At 34.6% G+C, this 21,662-nt stretch overlaps 1 pseudogene; it reads left to right on the forward strand.

Moving 5' to 3' along the window:
• Positions 1 to 19,273: 19,273 nt before the first annotated feature.
• Positions 19,274 to 20,548, forward strand: LOC137227568 (14-3-3 protein zeta/delta-like; annotated as a pseudogene).
• The last annotated feature ends 1,114 nt before the right edge of the window (positions 20,549 to 21,662 follow it).

Raw genomic sequence — 21,662 nt, forward strand, 5'->3', positions numbered from 1 at the left:
CTTTTGTTTACAGGGTGTAGATGAGGAAAAATAATTTTCCCTCTATCCCTCTACGTTCTTGTCTGAGACCTCCTGTAATAAAATGATAGATTAACATGGGAAAAACAAACAGAAGTTTAATAACATGTATACCTCCTGTATATAAAGGAGACACCCAGGAAAACTGAGTAACTCCCTGAAGTGGCCCAAACTACCACCTTAAATACCATCTTCAGGCAAAAGTAAAAGAAAGATGTTGGGGGTAGGGAGAGGCCAGTTATGGGAAATTACCAGAAAAAGCAAAGTGAAAAAGAGTATGATTATTATAACAGATTTAAGTGTCTTCTCCACTAATAAGAGTTTCTAGATATTATTCATCCTCCTCCTCCTGGTACAGAGAGGGAGACACCCTTACAAATGGGGATTTCCCTTATAACTATAAATTTCTCTGTAAAAGGGTAAGCTCGTACTACATTTTCAGAGCTTCTCCTATTCTGCTATTTCTTAAAAATAACAAGCTAAAGATAATCCTTATGCCAAAGAGGCATATTTTGGGGTAGTAAATTCTGCTCCCCATTCATGGATAAGCTTATACTGTTTCATATTTTCTTTGAATATATATTTAAAATAGGTTTTTTACATTTTCCAAGTGCTAAGCATGCATAAGTTTTATATTTAAAAAAATGTCCAAACGTTTTATTTTTTAAAAATGAAGTAATGGTGATTCCAATAAATGATACTTTTAGCAATAATGACATGAAGGACAGAGACTACAACATAATACTAAATATTCCCTAGAGCTACATATTGGCTCAGGTATGCTAAATTTTAAATAATTTTAAATAAATTCATATTTATGGCTAAATTAAAAAAGTTCAATTTAATTTTTAGAATTCTCAAACAGAACAGGTGTAAAGTTCAGGGAATTGCACTATCCAGTTATTATCTCACTGTGGAAAATCTCCCTTTTCCTTTCCTCTCTCTTCCTGCTCTTTCCTTACCTTACATATTTGATGAGCACTGACTATGTGGGTGGCACTGTGTTAGGTGCAGAGGATATAAAAAGATTAAACAGCTCCTGTCTTTAAGGAGTTTTCAATTAAGGGTATAAACATTCTTGAAAATTTAACTTCATTTGAAGAAAGTAAACTCAAAGAGATTTAAAAGAAGAAAAGTCTTTGTGACAACACACATTCAAGTTTAATTATTAAGAATCCCAGAAGCAAGATATACAACTGTATTCTTTGTCTAATGTGCTTAAGAGTGACTTTACAATCTATTAGCTCAACTACGAGAGCTGTCAAGTTGCTGGAATGAAACAGGTAGCCTTGTTTCTTCCTGAATTATAGAGACAGCAAGTGGGAGTGGAAGACCACAGGGGACAGATCTTTGAAACTGTCTCTGATGTCACATTAACAACCACTTTCCTTTTCCTTCTGAAGTGAAAATAAAGCTAAAGGGGTAAAAAAGGGGGAAATAATAGAAACATTTTTATAGTTGCTCTATATAGCACAAGTCAATAATTTCAGGAAGATATTTGAAGAATTTCTTTGTCTTGTGGTTATTTATCTTTTCCAAGTCAAAAGAGTTTAGCAACATGACAACATAATGAACAGTTCAAAAACACTCATAGGTGACCATTTTGCAATCAAAACATACTTTATAAATCCCTATTATTATTCCCCCTTGCTCTTTTTTTTTTTTTTAATTTTCTGTCTTATTCCGTTTAAAGGATTTCCTTACTCAACAACACGTCCTTTCAGTAGCTCATGTCTATAAAATCAACTGCCAATGCTAATTGCAGAGGCATTGTACATAGACATTGAGGGGAGACCTCAGGGATAACATCTCTATCTTAAGTTTTGTAGAACCTAAGACTGCTTTTATCTTTTAATTCTCTCTGCAGCAGCTGCATTTATCTTTCAGGAACAGATTTGAAATGTGAGGAAAATGCTAACAAATTTGCCAGTATGTAACCTTTCCTTTCCAATATCATTAAGGATTAGGATGAGTGACTCATTTCTTTATATTATCCATATGCAATTATGGTCATTACTGACCCCTTAATTATAGCTATTAGATGCCATAAAATTTCAAAACACTTTGCAACCTTCCTATTATTTGCAAACCAAGTCTTTTATTTCAGGGGTGCCAATATTACTGCTCCAATGTTCAAGCATATTTCCTTAATAGTTAAATTTTGTATCCTTCTACTCATGGAGGAAGATAATATTAATGAGGAATATCTCAAATGATCTCCCCACTGCCATAATCCCCACAAAATATTCATTTTTAATGAATAATAAATGTAAAGAAATGGACATTTTAAAAATAAATGCCTAGAAGTCAAAGTCTGCTTTAGTTACAGACAAAATCATTGATATGCCTGATTGAAAATTACCATTTTTTAATTCATTTGGATAAGGGTTATGTTGTCAAACTCAAATTCATGTGCCCAATGCACAATGAGGCCAAACAAACTGAAACATTAGAGTGTGGAGCAGACAAAGGTTTATTGCAAGGGTCAAGCAAGTAGTATGGGTGGCTCATGCTCAAAAGACCCTGATAAATTTCAGGGAAGGGTTTTTAAAGGCTAGGTGAGGGAGAGAGTCACAGGGTGTGTGATCATCTGGTGCACAATGCTCTGGTTGGTTGATGGCGAGGTAACAGGGTGGTGTCACAAGAGTTAACATCAATGCTTAGGCTCCAGCCAGTCTGAAGGCTATGTGTTCATGGTCATCATGCAGTTAATTGCTACCATTTGGTGGGAGTTTTAGTATCTGCAAAACAACTCAGGAATGTGTATCAGACACTGTTATATATGTCCTTCAGGGAGGAACTAAAGATTCTGTGACTCTGCTATATGGCTGATCTATTGTTTAAATTGTTACCAGTTCTCCTGGCTCAACTGCTATTTTTTGTTACTACATTTCTTCTGTCATTAATTCTTGAGCCAGCTTTTTTGACTCAGGTGAGGCCTGGGAGACTAAAGTTTTTCTACAGTCATGAGGCAGGCAGAGGACATGGGGAGGTAGGGTCTGTCATGGGAAGACCCCATAGGGTCCTACTCAGTTACAGTAATAATAATAATAATAATGGCAGCTAACATTCAATTTGTACTTACTATGTGACAGCGATTGTGCTGCCTTACTTGGAATATTTCATTCATTCACACAATAATTGTAATATCTACATTTTATAGATGAGGTTAAACACAGGTGGAAACTGACATAACTAGGATTCGAACCATTGTCTTCTAGAACCTGCTGCTCCCTCCTCCATACTCACATTAATCACTATAATATAATTTGTTCTTTGTTTACCTTTCTATCCAGGTGCCTCTGAAGAAGAATGTAAACTAATTGGGGATTCTTAGAGCTATATTTTGCATGATAATGATTTTCTTTCTATCCTTCAAATTGCCACTTTATTTTCTATCCATAAGGTCTATGCATTTTTATGTAATTGTTTTTTTTTTCTGAGAACATGGTTGCTTATCTCTGTATTCCCTGTTCATAGCACAGTTAGCTCCTGGCAAACAGAAGACACTTAGTAAATATTTACTGAATGAGTAGATCTGCATATAATTTTTATTTAAAAAATTGATCAATCTATGCATGTAATTTTGCTAAAACTTATTATCCAATAACGGTTTCAGAACACCAATAAGGAACATCATTCTAAGTCAATAAGTCCACTTTTGATGCACTAAGTAACTCTGACTAATTTTTTAAGAAATAGCACTACTAGGTCAAAGGGTTTAAACATTTTCAAGTTTTGGTAGATATTGGCAAAATTCCAAAAAGCTACACCAATTTACATTCTCATCAAAGAAGTAGAGGTAGAAAAAAAGCATGATTAGATAAAACATGACTTGATTTACTGCTACAATAGATTACTACAATATTCTGAGCAAGCCACCTGAACTATGTGTAAGAGTTTCTTGATAAGATCCTGGATGGAGATTTCATTGCCTCTTGTAATTACAATTCAAGAGTAGTCACAAGATGTATAAAAAGCACTCAAAATTCAAAAATAAGAAAAGAAACCACCCAATTCAAAAGTAGACAAAATATTTGAATAGACTTTTTACCACAGAAGATATGAGGATGGTAAACAAGCACATGAAAAGATGCTCAACATAATATGTCATTAGGGAAACAAAAATTAAAATTACAGTACCAGTACACATGTTAAAATTAAAAGTACAGTACCAGTACACATGTTACAATAGTTAAAACAAGACAAAACAAAACAACAAAAAGCTGACATTAGCCATTCCTGGTGAGGATGTGAAACAGTTGGAATGATTGTTCATTGTTGATGCAAAATGGTACAACTACTTTGGAAAACAATTGAGCAGTTTATTATAAAGTTAAATGTATTTGTGCCATATGATTCAGCAGTCTCACTACTAGGTATTTACCCAAGAGACACAAAAGTTTATGTGTACATCAAAACCTATAGTGCATGTTTATAGCAGCTTTATTTATAAGTGCCCAAAACAGAGACAATCAGTATCCTTCACCATGTGAGTGGATGAACCAACTATGGTATATCCATACAATGAATCATTAATCAAATGGAATAAACTATTGATACAAACCAATAACATAGATAAATGTCAAATGAATCATGCTAAGTGAAAGAAGTCAGACACAAAAGGCTATTGTATAATTCATTCTCTTTCTTCTCTCTCTCCCTGTATAAAGATATGAGATAAAGTTATTTTTAAGGCAGGATAAGAAAATTTTTGAATATAAAATTCTCTCTGCCCATTTGGGCCACTATCTCTCTTTAGAGTGCATTGTGCATCTCCATTATACATTAACTAGACCTCCTTAGAAGACACAGGAATGCCTGCTCAACTGAAAAGAGCAGTTCTGGTGCCAGCAAGGTAACTCCTTAAGAGATAACATTCCTTTCTAAATCCTGTAAGGGGTCACGATGACCCACTACTCACCTTGTATGTGCAGATCTGGACTATGTAAACTGTCAATCTGTTACTTTGATGTGTGACTCTTTGTTTTGAAAACGCGTATAACTGTGCTTTGACCTCTAACCAGTGGAACAATCCTCAGGGCTTTCTGAAAGACTGCCAGGTTATAACCCTCAGGTTGGCTCGAATAAAATTCCCTACTTCTTTCTTAGACTGACTATTAATTAATTTTTCATCGGCAGTATAAACATTCTGGAAAAGGCAAAACTATAAGCACAGAAAAGAAATCAGTAGGTAGCAGGTTCTAGGGATTGGGAGTGTGTGAGATGTTGACCACAAAGGGGCAACATGGGAAAATTTTCTTTGATAGAATTGTTCTGTTTCTCGATTGTGGTGGTTGTTCTAAGACTTTATGCATTCATTAAAACTCATAGACTTCTACACCAAAAAAGAGCAAATTTATTGTATGTAAATTAAAAGACATAAAAATTCAAATGAATAAAAAATAGAGGAATTACAGAAGCTCACTTTGACACCTGCAAGGCATTGAGAAGGCATTGTGTAGCCTGGTGTGTGCAGGTGTCTGTGAGTGTGTGTATTTTTTTTTTGTTGTTGTTATTATTATTATCACTACCATTGCCTTGTAGTACCCAGATTTAGTTAGGTAACAAGAGATGATTAGGCTTGTTTTCTTCTCTATCGTTTCCAATTTGGACCCAGAGAGAAAATTATTGCTAGATTTGCATTTTGTTGCTGTGAGAGTTTGTCTTGATTTACCCCTCTCATTTTATAAAGAGATGCTCATTTAGATTGATCAAGGGGGCTGATATAAAATCATCCAACTTACTTTGGAATCAGAATCTGAAACAGATCTAGCTTATTTGTTTATATTCCTATTTAATCAATTTCCCCGTTTTAGCAAGGTTATATACTAATATAACTCCTCATGTATTAATGTTGCTCGTAGCTTCAGTCTTTGGAAATCTTGGGTATTTTGTATTGCTGTCATATACTTTTGGAAGTTAAAATTGTCCTTCGGTTAAGTAAAGACAAGATTACCTAACTGAAGCATTAATAAAATTGCAACTAGAAATTCATTTAAGTTCCTCTGAAGAAAATACACTTTTAAATTAAGGTCATATAATTACCATTTTACTCGCCTTAAATTAAACTAGATCAATCCATGTACAAAAAAACATTAGACGTAAAACCATGAATCACTCTTTACTTTAGATGTTTCTTACTTAGATTTTGATTTTTGATTTGACTTTATATTTTGAAGTGTTATAATATTACACATTTAGATTGTGGAGTTTTGTCAAAGTTGGCTGAAAGGTATACCAAAATCAGATTTTTTAGAAGGTGAATGTCTGCTCATCATATAAAAGGATTAGAATCCTGTTTTTGTGTTCAAATTGAGAAAACATTCTTGAGATATAGACTCAGTTCAGGTGTTATCACAGCTGGACAATCTACTTCCCTGGGCATTTATTAAAAGTAAAATACTATGGAGAGGGCAAACCTCCATAAAGGAGTAGAAAAATGGGAAGAAGCTTAGTCAGTGTCATTAATGTTTATGATAATACTAAGGTGACAGTGAAGGAAGAGAGGTGAGAATAGCATCACCCAAAGTGATATTTTTTCCCCTTAGAAAATGTTTTCCCTGTAGAAACTTTTTAGTAATTATTATTCCATTACAATTTTGCTTTTTGCCTTTATTTCCAATTAAAAGGATAAAATGTAATCATATAGCTTTTTAAAAAAATGAACAATCTGAACAAGTTTTAAGCTATGGCATTGAGTCAGTTACTAAATCTAAAGTATTATTGAAAAATAAAGGGATTTATCCCTCAAATTATACTTATTGCAATTATAGTTATTCCAACAGCAGAGGTTATTTTACTTAATATTAGTGAGTTTTAACTTTATTAGACAAAGTAGCTTTAGCTATGCTGAGGGGAAAAAAAAAATCAAACTCTTACCTCAGTGGCTTTAAATAACAAAGGTGTACTTCCTGCTAAGGCTATAGCAAGTTGCAGTTTGAGCTGCTGTCCTGCACAGCTCCTTTCCAGGTAGGGGCTAAGAGGCCCAAACCCTTCCATCTTGCAACTTTGTTATCTTGGAGTCTATTCCAACAGCATGGAAGGAGAACACAGAGCACAGAAAAGGCGCACCTGATCTTTACTTCCTCAGGCTACAAGTGATGCAACCCAGCTGCTCACATTCTGTCAGAATTGTCCATATTATGGTCTCTAGATGCAGGGAGGCTGGGAAGTGAAGCTTAGCTGTGCTTGTGAGAATATGAAATAATTGGATGAATAAATAGCATTTTCTCTGCCACATATTAAAAAAAAATGTTCATGGCATTTTCTAGTTTCTATTAACATAAACAGATCCATTTACTTTGAAAAATGAAGTAAATAAAGTGGCTTGATTTTTTTGGATGCCCAACCACCATTTTGTAAGAATAGTTTCAGAGCTAAAATTTGGTCAAAGAATTTCAGACACCTTTGTTTTAGATCCAGTACCTTTTTACCACGGATAATTTAGGAGCTGAGTCATGCACTTGATTCGGAAGGAAGAAATGAGTTCTGATTAACAGTATCTCTGAGGTAGTTAATTATTAACATATATATCATATATATCTATATATCTATATTATATCTGAAAAGAAAATAAATCCTGAAAAACAATGTGCTTATATGAAAGAGATGTGAATGTTGGATTTCTATGAAGCCATAGGATATCTTTATTTGTATTAAATCTATTTATTATTTTGTTTATTTATCCTCTAATTCATTCATGGACTCAGTAGAAAGTTATTGAGTCTCTAAACATAGGCCAGACACCCTGCAGAGCATAAGGATAAAGATGAAAATAAACATGTTTCCTCCCTTTAAAGAGGTTCTGATCTAGTTGGGGAGAGTTATTTCTCACTACTTAAAAACAAAAACAAAACATAAACTATAGAGTCAAGCAAGCACTTTTGAAATAGAAAGAATTTGTTCTGCAAGGGAGGAAAATTTGCCACCCTAAAATATATCTCTTTAGCATATTAATAGTTTTTAGCTGGTTACATTCTGAGAAGTGGCACTCTGAAAGGCTCTGAACACCAAGTAGGAGTTGCCCCTTTGTAAGAAACATTTACATTTGTAAGGGAAATTCCCATTTGTAAGGGTGTCTCCCTCTTTGTCCTGGAAGAGGAAGATGACCAAGTCTGTTAAAAGTCTTATCAATGGAGAAGGCAAGACTTAAATCTGCATCACAGTCACCCAGTTGCCAATACTGGTAACCTCCCAAAGCTGACTCTCCCCACCCTAGCATCCTCTTTAGGTGAGGAAAGTATTTAAGGTAAGGACTTTGGCCATTTTTGTGATTTACTCAGTTTTCCTGGATTTCTTAGGTATATATGTTATTAAACTTCGTTTGGTTTTCTCCTGTTAATCTGTCCTATGTCAAGTTAATTCTTAGACCAGCCAGAAGAACCTAGAAGAGTAGAGGAAAACTTTTTCCTCCCTGACAGTTCAAAGTGCCACTGGGGACAGAGATGAGGGTGCTACTAACTCTGCTTGGGAAAGAAATCAGATTATATTCTTACTGAGGGATGGGCCTATGTTTAAGATTGTTGTATATTTTCTATAAAAGTTTTGGAAAGCTGTCACTGAATTTGTTTAGAACTGAGTAGGATGATAAGTGTCCTCACAGTATATTTGAATGAATAGTTCACCAACTTCAAAGACCATTTTGGGAATAAACAGATTTTTCTTTCTGGCTTTGGATATATGCTCCTAAATTGTAATTAGGCATACATGACTAGGTAAATATAGATTTATATAATCTAATTGGGGTATTATTTATTTTCAAAAAATATTTTATTTAAAAAATCTTTGAGATAAAACATGGATATATTTCCATTAAGAATAGAGCAATATGGCAGCACTTATGTAAAATCTCATATTTTTCAAAGTCAGTATTCCTTCAGAGAATATGAATCATGAACATGAACATGAACTTGCTGTTCTTTTGAATTTAATAGCATCACATAACTTTTCTACAAAAAGTTTGACATTAAAAATCATGTTAGTAATGGTACTTATGATGCCGAAAACTCAGCCTCTGTGCACTGGTGCTGAATTGAATATTGAAGACAGAGTTTTGGGTGAAGTAGAAAAGAATAGCTTTATTGTTTTGCCAGGCAAAGGGGGACACAGCAGGCTCCTGCCTCAAAAATTGTGTGTTCCAATGAGGGAGGAGTTTTATGGCAATGGTTCAAGGGTGGGGTTGCTGATAAGATTAGGGTGTGTGTAGGACCTGCACTCCTTTAATCCGGCCTCAGGTGGTCTTCTCTGGAATGAAGAATGCTGACATCATCCATTTGTTGGGGGTTTTAGTTCTGCAAAGAGCTCAGAGATATTGTTATGTGTATCCCTTGAGGTGGAACCAGGATGATGTCCCAAGCCTGCACTATTGTTTTTTGGCTACTCCTCCCTTGTCTCTGCATCCCCTCCCTTCCTTGTAGCAACTGTTCAAATCTGCCCTTTGGGACTTAGGGAAGGTCATAGAGGCTGGAGTCTTTTCCCTAAAGATAAGGAACAGGGGACACAGAAAGGCTTCCATGCCCAGGAGCCCCAAAGGATCCTACTCGGTTTCACTTACAAAGGATAAAAAGTTACGTTAAATTATATTGTCATTAGTTGAAAAACACTATTTCTGCATTTTTGCCCTTGCAGTTGTCTTCTCGTATACTCTCTTTCTGCCCCCCTAAATTGTATATGTGTTATTTCTCAGAATTAAAAGTTTTCTTAATATCATTATATTTTATAGATATTATCAAAATTCTTGCAGTCAGGATAGGCATATTTAGGTCAGGTTATGGGGCAAATGGCATAAGACATATTGAGAAAACAGTGGTTCTGGGAAATGACAGACCTAAAGGGTATGACATGTTGTTGGCTTAAACAATAGAGTGACGAATACCTATTAATATGTGTTCTGAGGGCATATGAAAAGTGAGGTGACAGAATATGTTATAGTTTGAATTGGACAGGGCAGGTAAGATATAGAGGTCCAGGAGTAATAGAAGTTAGCATTATAGCATTAAGCTGAATGAGAATAAAAGACATTACATGGTGAGAATAGTTAGATTTTGTTCATTTACTTGTGTGTGTGTGTGTGTGTGTGTGTGTATACGTGCACGTATGTGAATGTGTTGAGTGGGTGTGAATTTATTTCCTGACTTTATCAAAAAAGGATTCAAATCAATTATAAAACACACATGCTAAGACCTCTGCTTCTGGTCAAGATGGATTAACAGGGACAGAGTAGGATGCCTGAAACAAACGCAAGACAGGATAAAATGATGTAACCAAAAGCTGGTTCTTTGAGAAGACTAATAATATTGATAAACATCTAACTAGATTAACCAAGAAAAAAGAGAGAAAACACAAATTAGGAATAAAGAGAGATGACATCACTACAGATTCAGTAGATATATTTAGGGAATATTATAAATAACTCTATGCCAATATATTTGACTACTGAGAGAAAATAGATTCCTTGAATAACATAAACTATTAAAGGCTCACTCAAGAAAAACTAGATAATCTTAAAAGCCTTATATCTATTAAAGAATTGAATTTGCATTTCTTAACACAAAGAAAACACCAGGAAATTTTACCAGACATTGGGAGAAATAATATTAATTCTACATAAACTCCCCTAGAAAACTGAAGAGGACTGAATACTACCCAATTCATTTGATGACACCAACATTTAAAAAAAACAAAAAAACAAAAAAGAATAAAACAACTACACAATATCCTTTAAGAATATAGATGAAAAATGAATCCTTAATAAAATGTTAGCAAACCAAATCCAATAATACATAAGTTGAATATATCATAAACAAGTGGATTTTATCTGAGAGGGAAAGGTTGTTTGCACATTTGATAACTAACCAACATTCAGAAAAAAAATACACGATCATCCCAATAGACACACAGAAATGCAATTGACAAAATCCAAACTCCATTGCTGATAAAACTGCCAGCAAACTGGGAATTGAAAGAAACTTACTTAAACTTGATAAAGACATCTACAAAACTCCTGTTGCTATAGTCATTTTCACAATATTGATTCTTCTAATCCAAGAACATGGTATATCTCTCCATCTGTTTGTGTCATTTTTTATTTCTTTCATCAGTGTCTTATGGTTTTCTGAGTGCAGGTCTTTTACCTCCTTATTCCTAGGTATTTTATTCTTTTTTTGCAATGGTAAATGGCATTGTTACCTTACTTTCTCTTTCTGATCTTCCCTTGTTAGTGTATAGGAATGCAAGAGACTTCTGTGCATTAATTTTGTATCCTGCAACTTTACCAAATTCATAGATTAGCTCTAGTAGTTTTCTGTGGCATCTTTAGGATTTTCTATGTATAGTGTCATGTCATCTGCTAACAGTGACAGTTTTACTTCTTCTTTTCCAATTTGGATTCCTTTTATTTCTTTTTCTTCTCTGATTGCTGTGGTTAGGACTTCCAAGACTATGTTGAATAAGAGGTACAAGAGTGGACATCCTTTCTTGTTCCTGATCTTACTGGAAATGCTTTCCATTTTACACCATTGAGAATGATGTTTGCTGTGGGTTTGTCATATATGGCCTTTATTATGTTGAAGTAGGTTCTCTCTGTGCCCACTTTCTGGAGAATTTTTATCATAAATGGGTGTTGAATTTTGTCAAAAGCTTTTTCTGCATCTATTGTGATGATCATATGGTTTTTATCCTTCAATTTGTTAATATGATGTATCACATTGATTGATTTGCATATAGTGAAGAATCCTTGCATCCCTGGGATGTCCCACTTGATCGTGGTGTATGATCATTTTAATGTGTTGTTGGATTCTGTTTGCTAGTATTTTATTGAGGATTTTTGCATCTATGTTTATCAGTGATATTGGCCTGTAATATTCTTTTTCTGTGATATCTTTGTCTGGTTTTGATATCAGCGTGATGGTGGCCTTGTAGAATGAACTTGGGAGTGTTCCTTCTGCAATTTTTTGGAAGAGTTTGAGGAGGATGGGTGTTAGTATTTCTCTAACTGTTTGATAGAATTTGCCTGTGAAGCCATCCAATCCTGGACTTTTGCTTGTTGGAAGATTTTTAATTGCAGTTTCAACTTTATTACTTGTGATTGGTCTGTTCATATTTTCTGTTTCTTCCTGGTTCAGTCTGGGAGGCTTGTACCTTTCTAAGAATTTCTCCATTTCTTCTAGGTTGTCCATTTTATTGGCATATAGTTGCCTGTAGTAGTCTCTTATGGTCCTCTGTATTTCTGCGGTGTCAGTTGTAATTTCTCCTTTTTCATTTCTAATTTTATTGATTTGAATCCTCTCCTTTTTTTTCTTGGTGAGTCTGGCTAAAAGGTTTATTAATTTTATTTATCTTCTCAAAGAACCAGCTTTTAGTTTTATTGATTATTGCTATTGTTTTTTTCATTTCTATTTCATTTATTTCTGCTCTGATTTTTATGATTTCTTTCCTTCTAGTAACTTTGGGTTTTGTTTGTTCTTCTTTCTCTAGTTGCTTTAGGTGTAAAGTTAGGTTGTTTATTTGAGATTTTTCTTGTTTCTTGAGGTAGGATTGAATTGGTATAAACTTCCCTCATAGGACTGCTTTTGCTGCATCCCATAGGTTTTGGGTCATTGTGTTTTTGTTATCATGTATTTGTTTGTATTTTTTGTTTTCCTCTTTGATTTTTTCAGTGATCTCTTGCTTATTTAGTAGCATATTGTTTAGCCTCCCTGTGTGTGTGTTTTTTATACAGTTTCTTTTCCTGTTATTTATTTCTAATCTCATAGTGTTGTGGTCAGAAGAGATGCTTGATACTATTTCAGTTTTTTAAAATTTACCAAGGTTTGATTGGTGACCCAAGATGTGATCTATCCTGGAGAATGTTCCATGTGCACTTGAGAAGAAAGTGTATTCTGCTGTTTTCGGGTGGAATGTCCTATAAATATCAATTAAGTCTGTCTGGTCTAGTGTCATTTAAAACTTGTGTTTCCTTATTTATTTTCTGTCTGGATGACCTGTCCATTGGTGTAAGTGGGGTGTTAACGTTCCCCACTCTTATTGTGTTACTGTCGATTTCTCCTTTTATGGCTGTTAGCATTTGCGTTATGGATTGAGGTGCTCCTATTTTGGGTGCATAAATATTTACAGTTGTTATGTTTTCTTATTGGATTGATCCCTTGATCCTTATGTAATGTCCTTCCTTGTCTCTTGTAACAGTCTTGCCATCCCTATCAAATACCAATGGCATTTTTCACAGAATTAGGACAAAAAAAATTTACAATTTATATGGAAACACAAAAGACCCTGAATAGCCAAAGAAATCTTGAGAAAGAAAAACAGAGCTGGAGGAATCAGGCTCCCAGACTTCAGACTATACTACAAAGCTACAGTAATCAAGACAATATGGTCCTGGCACAAAACCAGAAATATAGATTAATGGAACAGGATAGAAAGACAATAGATTATCCCACATACCTATGGTTACCTAATCTATGACAAAGGAGGCAAAAATATACAGGGAGAAAAGACAGCCTCTTCAGTAAGTGTTGCTGGGATAAATGGACAGTTACATGTAAAACAATGAAATTAGAACACTTCCTGTCACCATATACTAAAATAAACTCAAAATGGAATAAAGACCTAAATGTAAGCCTAGACACTATAAAAATCTTAGAGGAAAACGTAGGCAGAACAATCTTTGACATAAATCACAGTAAGATCTTTTTTTGACCCACTTCCTAGAGTAATGAAAATAAAAACAAAAATAAATGGTACCTAATTAAACTTAAAAGCTTTTTCATAGCAAAGAAAAACATAAACAAGATGAAAAGACAACCCCCAGAATGGGAGAAAATATTTGCAAATGAAGGAACTGACAAGAGATTAATCTCTAAAAATATACAAACAGCTCATGCAGATCAATATCCAAAAAACAAACAGCCCAATCAAAAAATGGGCAGAAGACCTAAATAGACATTTCTCCAAAGAAGATATACAGATTGCCAACAAACACATGAAAGGATGTTCAACATCACTAATCATTAGAGCAAGGCAACTCAAAACTACAATGAGGTATCACCTCACACCAGTCAGAATAGCCATCATCAAAAAATCTACAAACAATAAATGCTGAAGAGGGTGTGGAGAAAAGGGAACCTCTGGCACTGTTGGTGGGAATGTAAATTGATACAGCCACTTTGTTGAAAAGTATGGAGATTCCTTAAAAAATTGAAAATAGAATTACCTTATGACCCAGCAATCCCTGTACTGGGCATATACCCTGAGAAAACCATAATTCAAAAGACACATGCACCCCAATGTTCATTGCAGCACTATTTACAATAGCCAGAACATGGAAGCAACCTAAATGTCCACCAACAGAGGAATGGATAAAGAAGATGTGGTTCATATATACAATGGAATATTACTCAGCCATTAAAAGGAATGAAATTGGGTCATTTGTAGAGATGTGGATGGACCTAGAGTCTGTCATACAGAATGAATTAAGTCAGAAAGAGAAAAACAAATATTGTATATTAATGCATATATGTGGAATCTAGAAAAATTGGTACAGATGAACCTATTTGCAGGGCAGGAATAGATACACTGATGTAGAGGACAGACAAGTAGACACGGCGGGGGGTGTGTGTGTGAAGGGGGATGTGGGATGAACTGAGAGATTAGCATTGACATATATACACTATATGTTTAAAACAGATAGCTAGTGGGTACCTGCTGTATAGGGCAGGGAGCTCAGCTCAGTGCTCTGTGGTGACCTAGATGGGTGGGATAGGGTGTTGGTTGGGAGTTCCAAGATGGAGGGGATATATGTATACATATAGCTGATTCATCTTTTTGTACAGCAGAAACTAACAGAACATTGTAAAGCAACTATACCCCAATTAAAATAAAAAATCCCACTGCTAACATAATACATCATGATGAAAGAAGGAATGCTTTTCCCCTATGATCAGGAGAGAATGCATTCCCCTATGACAAAAATCAAGGATGTCTTTCACTATGTCTATTCAGCTTTATATTAAAGCTAGTAAATAAGTTTATCAGGCATGTAGAAACAAGATCAATACATAAGAATAATTGTATTTTGAAATTACTAGCAATAAATATTCACACATTGAAATGAAAAACTATGCCACTTATAGGATCAAAGTTATTAAATACTTAGAGGTAAATCTGACAATATGTAAGATATATACATTAAAATTATAAAATGTTACAGAAAGAAATTAAAGAAAGCCTAAATAAATGGAGAGATATACCATACTCATGGTCTGAAAGATCAATACTGTGATCAGCAAATTTACAATCAAAATCCTAGCAGGATATTTGTTTTGGTAAAAATTACTAAGTTGACTTTAAAATTCATATAGAAATGCTACAGAATGGTTATCACAAAATTGGGTTTGCCTCTTTGTGGGGGTCGAGCCAAAAGACACAGCCAAATGAAAGATCAAGAGAAGGAAGGAATTATTACTTGCAGCAAGTAAGGAGAGCACCAGGGATCTTTCCCAAAGCAACATCTCTCTGAACAGCAAAGTTGGGGAAGTTTTAAGCTAAGGGTACATGTATATTCACGAAGGGACTCATATTCAGTGTCTAAGCTTTAGTTGATTGAAGTCAGGAGGGTCAGAAAAGGTCAACATCCTCCTCCCTTAATTTCCAGTTGATCTGGTGGTTGAGCACTTCATGCTAATCTTTAACATTGAAATAGAACTGGGAGTCTTTACAACTGATATATTATCTTTACTATTGTTACTGTTGTTGCCTGATAACAGTCCTTTGTTCCTACATTCTTTTGTTCCCTTAATGTTATTAATTGCTGGGACCTGTTCAAGGACAAGCATTGTGACCAGGCTTAGATCACAAAATGTCTTAGGCCAAAAATATCTTCTCTTATGTCAAGAAAGCTATGCTTGGTTCTCTTTCTCTGAGGACCCTCTACCCTATCTGTGTACAGAACTACATGTAGCCCCCAAATTTAAAGATGCTTAACAAAGAAAAAAAAATGAATGGCTAATACTACCTGATATCGAGGTTTATTATAAAGCTACAATAATCAAGACAGAGTGGTATTGGCACCAAGCTAAACAAATAAAGCAACGGAATAGGAGGAGTCCAGAAATAGACTCATACATATGAAAAACATATTTGACAAAAACACAAAGGCAATTAACTGGAGAAAGGGTCATTGCTTTCAAGAAATAGACTGGGATAATAGGATACCTATATGTCAAAAACAAAACAAAGCAAAGAACATGAACTCTGATCTTTAGCTTGCATTGTATAAAATATTAGCACAAAATGGATTATAGACCTAAATATAAAACGTAAAACCATAAGACTTCTAAGAAAATAAGTCAGTTTGGCTAGAGGATTTGGATTTTTTTTTTTTTCATTCTGCAACTCCATGTGTTCTTCTGAAGTGCCTGCATGTAGTGAAAACACACTCCTTTTCGCTAGAGAAGGTAATAACAAAGAACCTAAAAACACTGGAGACAAACTTGTTCTAAATTATAGTCTTGATTAGGACACTCTATATTTACATTCAAATGTAATCTCTAAGGGGGAGCATTCATTTTGATAGTGCCTAAGATAGAACCTTGCAAAAAATTGGCAATTAATGGGTACATTTCTTGGATAAGGTGAAAAATTCTATAAACGGTGTCAAAGAAAAATTGTACTGGACAGAGTTAAGCAGGAAAGAAAGACATTATTCGAGGCTATTGCAACAAGGTAGAGAGATTAAACCGAATTCTGGGGAACAAAAGGCCAGAGGATTTTTAAGCCCTGGGGCAAGCTGATGGAAAAGTACTGGAAGACTTCAGAGGAGGTTGGTCAATGTGTTAGGCCATCTGTGTTTGCTAATTGTGGAAGATAGGCTTCTATCCTCCCACAAAGACTGGGAGATAGTGTCCCTATCTTTCTTGATGATTACATTTCAAAGGAATGGCTCCTAGGTCCCTGAGAAAGACATTCTTGAATTGTAAAATGGACAAAAGGCTAGGAGAAAATTTATATCTCAAAGGGACAGAGAAATAATTTATGATTGAAAGCTTTCTAAAGTACTTGATCTAAGAAAAGGGAGGTCAGACGTTTATAGTCTTAAAAAAAAAACCTGTTTACAATTTAGTCAAACTGAGGGGAACTTTAAAGGCCTCAGGCCATCTTGGTCAACAGATTACTGGGAATATCACTCAGAAGTCTAGCCTACTTAACCTTTGCTGTTTTTGACAATTGTAGATTTAACTACTCAAAAGAGGATGAAACTGATTAACATAAATCCATCATCGTGATGGAAAGCAATAACTTAGAGGACGGGTATATGGTATCTTTTTATATTAAAATACATGCAATTTTACTTATTTTAAGGACCTGAAATACTGCAGCATAATACAATGTAATAGTTCTACTTGAGGCTCATTACTGTGATTTATGATGATTTGGGTTTTGTAATAATGATTCTTTTTTCTGACAGCTAAATGGATTCTAATTTTTTATCCTTTTAATATATCTGACTTTATTCAACACAGTTGGCTTTACTATGAATATATTCAAAAATTATAAAATATTTTATTTTGGATTTTTTAATGTATAAAATTAGAAATTATGTGTTAATCTCAAAAATTTATGCCACATTTTGCTAAATTATGTTGAAATAATATATTCTTAAATATATTTAAGAGTAACTTAAAGTTTTGTTCATTCTTCTAACATAGGGTAGAAGAATAAAAAGTACATACTGCATGTTACTTTCTTTTTTTAATTAATTTTTATTGGAGTATAGGTGCTTTACAATGTTGTGTTAGTTTCTACTGTACAGCAAAATGAATCAGCTATGCATAAACATGTATCCCCTCTTTTTTGGGTTTCCTTCCCATTTAGGTCACCACAGTGCATTAAGTAGAGTTCCCTGTGCTATACATTATGTTCTCATTAGTTGTCTAATAGTACTAATAGTGTATATGTGTTAATTCCAATCTCCCAGTTCCTCCCACCCCCCTCCCCTTTCTCCCTTGGTATCCATACATTTGTTCTCTCCATCTGTGTCTCTATTTCTGCTTTGAAAATAAGATCATCTATACCACTTTTCTAGATTCCACATATATGCGTTAATATACAATATTTGTTTTTCTCTTTCTGACTTATTTCACTCTATATGACACTCTCTAGGTACATCCATGTCTCTAAAAATGACCCAGTTTTGTTCCTTTCAGTGACTGAGTAAAGTGCATGTTACTTTCAAGAAAAACATTCATTTTTTGAAATATTTGCATTAATTAGGTATTGACTGAAAAAAAATGCACAGCCTAAAAGTTGAGAATTATGTTTTATTTGGCAGACATACTGAGGACTTAAGCTGGGGAGATAGGCTCTCAGATAGCCCTGAGGGACTATTCTGAAGAGGTAAGGGAGGAGCAAGAATATACAGAAGTTTTTGCCAAAAAAACAAACAAACAAAAACCAGGTAGTTAGAACATGAAAAGATTACTATTAATTAAAGAAACACCAGAAGTCTTGTGTTCATGAATTTAGTGCTTTTCTATGTATGGGAAGATGCAAGAGAGTCTGAGCTCATTGAAATCCTTCCTTTGATAGGCACCTTAATTATCTAGGTCCAGTATTCTGCTTTCTCCAACCTGAATCCCCTCAGGGTGTGGGCCCTGCTGCAGTGGCCAGTGGCTCGATGGCTGCAAAGTCTATTGTTTTTGATATCACAGGCAACATTCTTTGTCCACAGAGGTGAATTTAAGAATTAAGTGATACCATCAATTATAGGAAATGCTGATTATGTACAACTTTTGTTGTATTATATACAACTTTGTTGTAACTATGGAGGTTACAGTACTTGTGGTAAAAGTGATTTAGAAGGAAACAGAGTGACCCAAGGCAGTCAAACCCAGGCGATCACCTGAATAAGTGAGAATTATTCCCAAACCCTGTAAAAGACTGGAGAAAAATTTACTAAAGAGGTTGGTGATGGGATAAACATTTATCATTTCCTGAGCTGAAATTTCTGCAAGAGTTCATAGGATCAGTTTGGAATCCTCCACAAGGAAAAAGAAGCTATTATAATGAATTTAAGGATCAAGGCGTAACACAATTATTACTTCTTTCATATTCACTTTGCCACAAATTGCAGACAGAAACACAGAGCCTGTGAGCAGCGAGGTCCAGGAACAGTTTCAGCCTCCCCACTGCCATTGCTCAGAGCCAGCAGGACTCCTCTCCATCCACCACCATCCACTTCTGGCACAAGCTTCCAGTCACGGATGAAAACATGCTGGTGCAGAGGCCAAACTGAGCAAGCAAGCTGAGTGATATGTTGACATGGCAGCCTGCATGAAGTCTGTAACTGAGCAAGAAGCCAAATTAATCTTCTCTCAGTAGCTTATGAAAATGTTCTGGAGCCCATAGATCATCTTGGAGGGTTATCTCAAGTACTGAGAAAATGATGGAAGGTTCCAATGGCTTGAAAATACAGAGAGAAAATTGAAAGTGATCTCCGAGATATCTGAAAATGATTTACTGTCTCTTTTGGAAAAAATTCTTCATCCCCAGTGTTTCACAAACCCAGAGCAAAGTCTTCTACTTGAAAATGAAAGGAGACTACTACTGTTACTTGGTCAGTTTACTGCTGGTGATGACAAGAAAGGATTATGGGTCAGTCACAGCAAGCCTACCAAGAAGCTTTCCAAGTCAGAAACAGAAAATGCAACCAAAAACATCCTATCGTATTGGGTCTGGGCTGTAAGTTCTCTGTGTTCTATTGTGCGATTCTAAACTTCCTGGAAAAAGCCTGCTCTCTTGCAAAGAGACCTCTTTTCCCCTCCAGTTTTATTTAAATATAATTCACATATAACACTATATGTGTTAAGGTGTACAACATAAAGCTTTAAAAAATGTATATGTTGTAAAATGATTATCATAGTAAGTTGAGCTAACATCCATCACCTCACATAATTATAATTTTTTTTTCCTTGTGATAAGAACTTTAAGATTTACTGTCTTAGCAACTTTTAAATACACAGTACTGTTAACTATAGTCATCGTGTTGTACATTATACCCCAGAACTTATTTATCTTACAACTGGAAGTTTATACCATTTGACCGTCTTCACCCAATTATGCCCCCGCCCCCAGCAACCACAATTCTGACTCTGTTTCTATGAGTTTATATTAGATTTCACATATAAGTGAGGTCATATGATATTTTTCTTTCTCAGTCTGACTTATTTCAGTTAGCATAATGCTCTCAAGGTCCATCCATGTTTTTGCAAATGGTAGAATATCCTTCTTTTTAATGGCTAAATAGTATTCCATTGTATGTGTATAGTACATTTTCTTTACATATTCATCTGTCAATAGACTTAAGATTGTTAAGTCAGCTTTTGATGAAGCCATTGCTGAACTTGATATGTTAAGTAAAGAATCACACAAAGACAGCATGCTAACAATGCAGTGACTGAGAGGCAGCTTGACATTGTGAACGTTGGATGCCCAAGTGCACAAGGCTGAAGCAGGAGAAGGAGAGGAAAATTAACCAGCCTCCCAACTTTTGTCTATCTCATTCTGAAATTTACACATTTGTTATCCATACTTTCCCACAAATAGATTTTTTATGACAAATATATGTTAATTTTATTTGAATTTCTATTTTTTCCCATAAGATTTTTATGATTAATGATAGGGGAATAGAGTCAGTTAACATTTAGAAATTTACCTGCTTTTTCCCTTTTCTTTCTTTTTCTTTTTTTAAAATTTTACATTCAGACTTGCTTTGTTTTTTCATTTATTCAGCTCTTGTTTTAACAAGATATTTTATCTTGCTGAAATAAATTTTGTTGTTTCTTCATATAGGTTTTGAACTTTTGTTACCTTTTCCTAGCTATTTTATCATTTGGCTATTGCCAATTAGATTTTTTTTTAATTGAGATATAATTGACATATGACATTAGTTTCAAGGTGTAAAACATAGTGATTTGATATGTATATATATTGTAAGATAATTACCACAGTGTCTAGTTGACATTCATCACCACATATAATTTTTTTTTTCCTGTGATGAATAAGTTTTAAGGTCTACTCTCTCAGTAACTTTGAAATATACAATACAGGCATATCTCAGAGATATTGTGGGTTCAGTTCCAGACCACAGCAGTAAAGTGAACATTACAATAAAGTGGGTCACATAAATTTTTTGGTTTCCCAGGGCATATAAAAGTTATGTTTATATGATACTGTAGTCTATTAAGTGTACAATAACATTATGTCTAAAAAAATAATGTACATACCTTAATTAAAACATACTTTATTGCTGAAAATGCTAACCATTATCTGACAATGCAAGATTGCAACAAACCTGCATTTTTGTAAAAAATGTAATATCTGTGAAGTGCAATAAATTCAAGTGCAATAGAACAAGGTATGCTTATACCATATTATTAACTATAGTTGCCATGCTATATATTATATCCCATGACTTATTTATTTTATAACTGGAAGTTTGTACCTTTTGGTGCCCTTCATCCATTTCACATGTCCCCCACCCCCTGTTTCCCCTTTGGAAACCACCAACCTCTTCTCTGTATTTATGCATTCATTTTTGTTGTTGTTTTTTGTTTTTTAGATTCTACATATAAGTGAGATTGTATGGT

This window comes from Pseudorca crassidens, chromosome 1, assembly GCF_039906515.1.
Source record: "Pseudorca crassidens isolate mPseCra1 chromosome 1, mPseCra1.hap1, whole genome shotgun sequence".
Classification (NCBI taxonomy): domain Eukaryota; kingdom Metazoa; phylum Chordata; class Mammalia; order Artiodactyla; family Delphinidae; genus Pseudorca; species Pseudorca crassidens.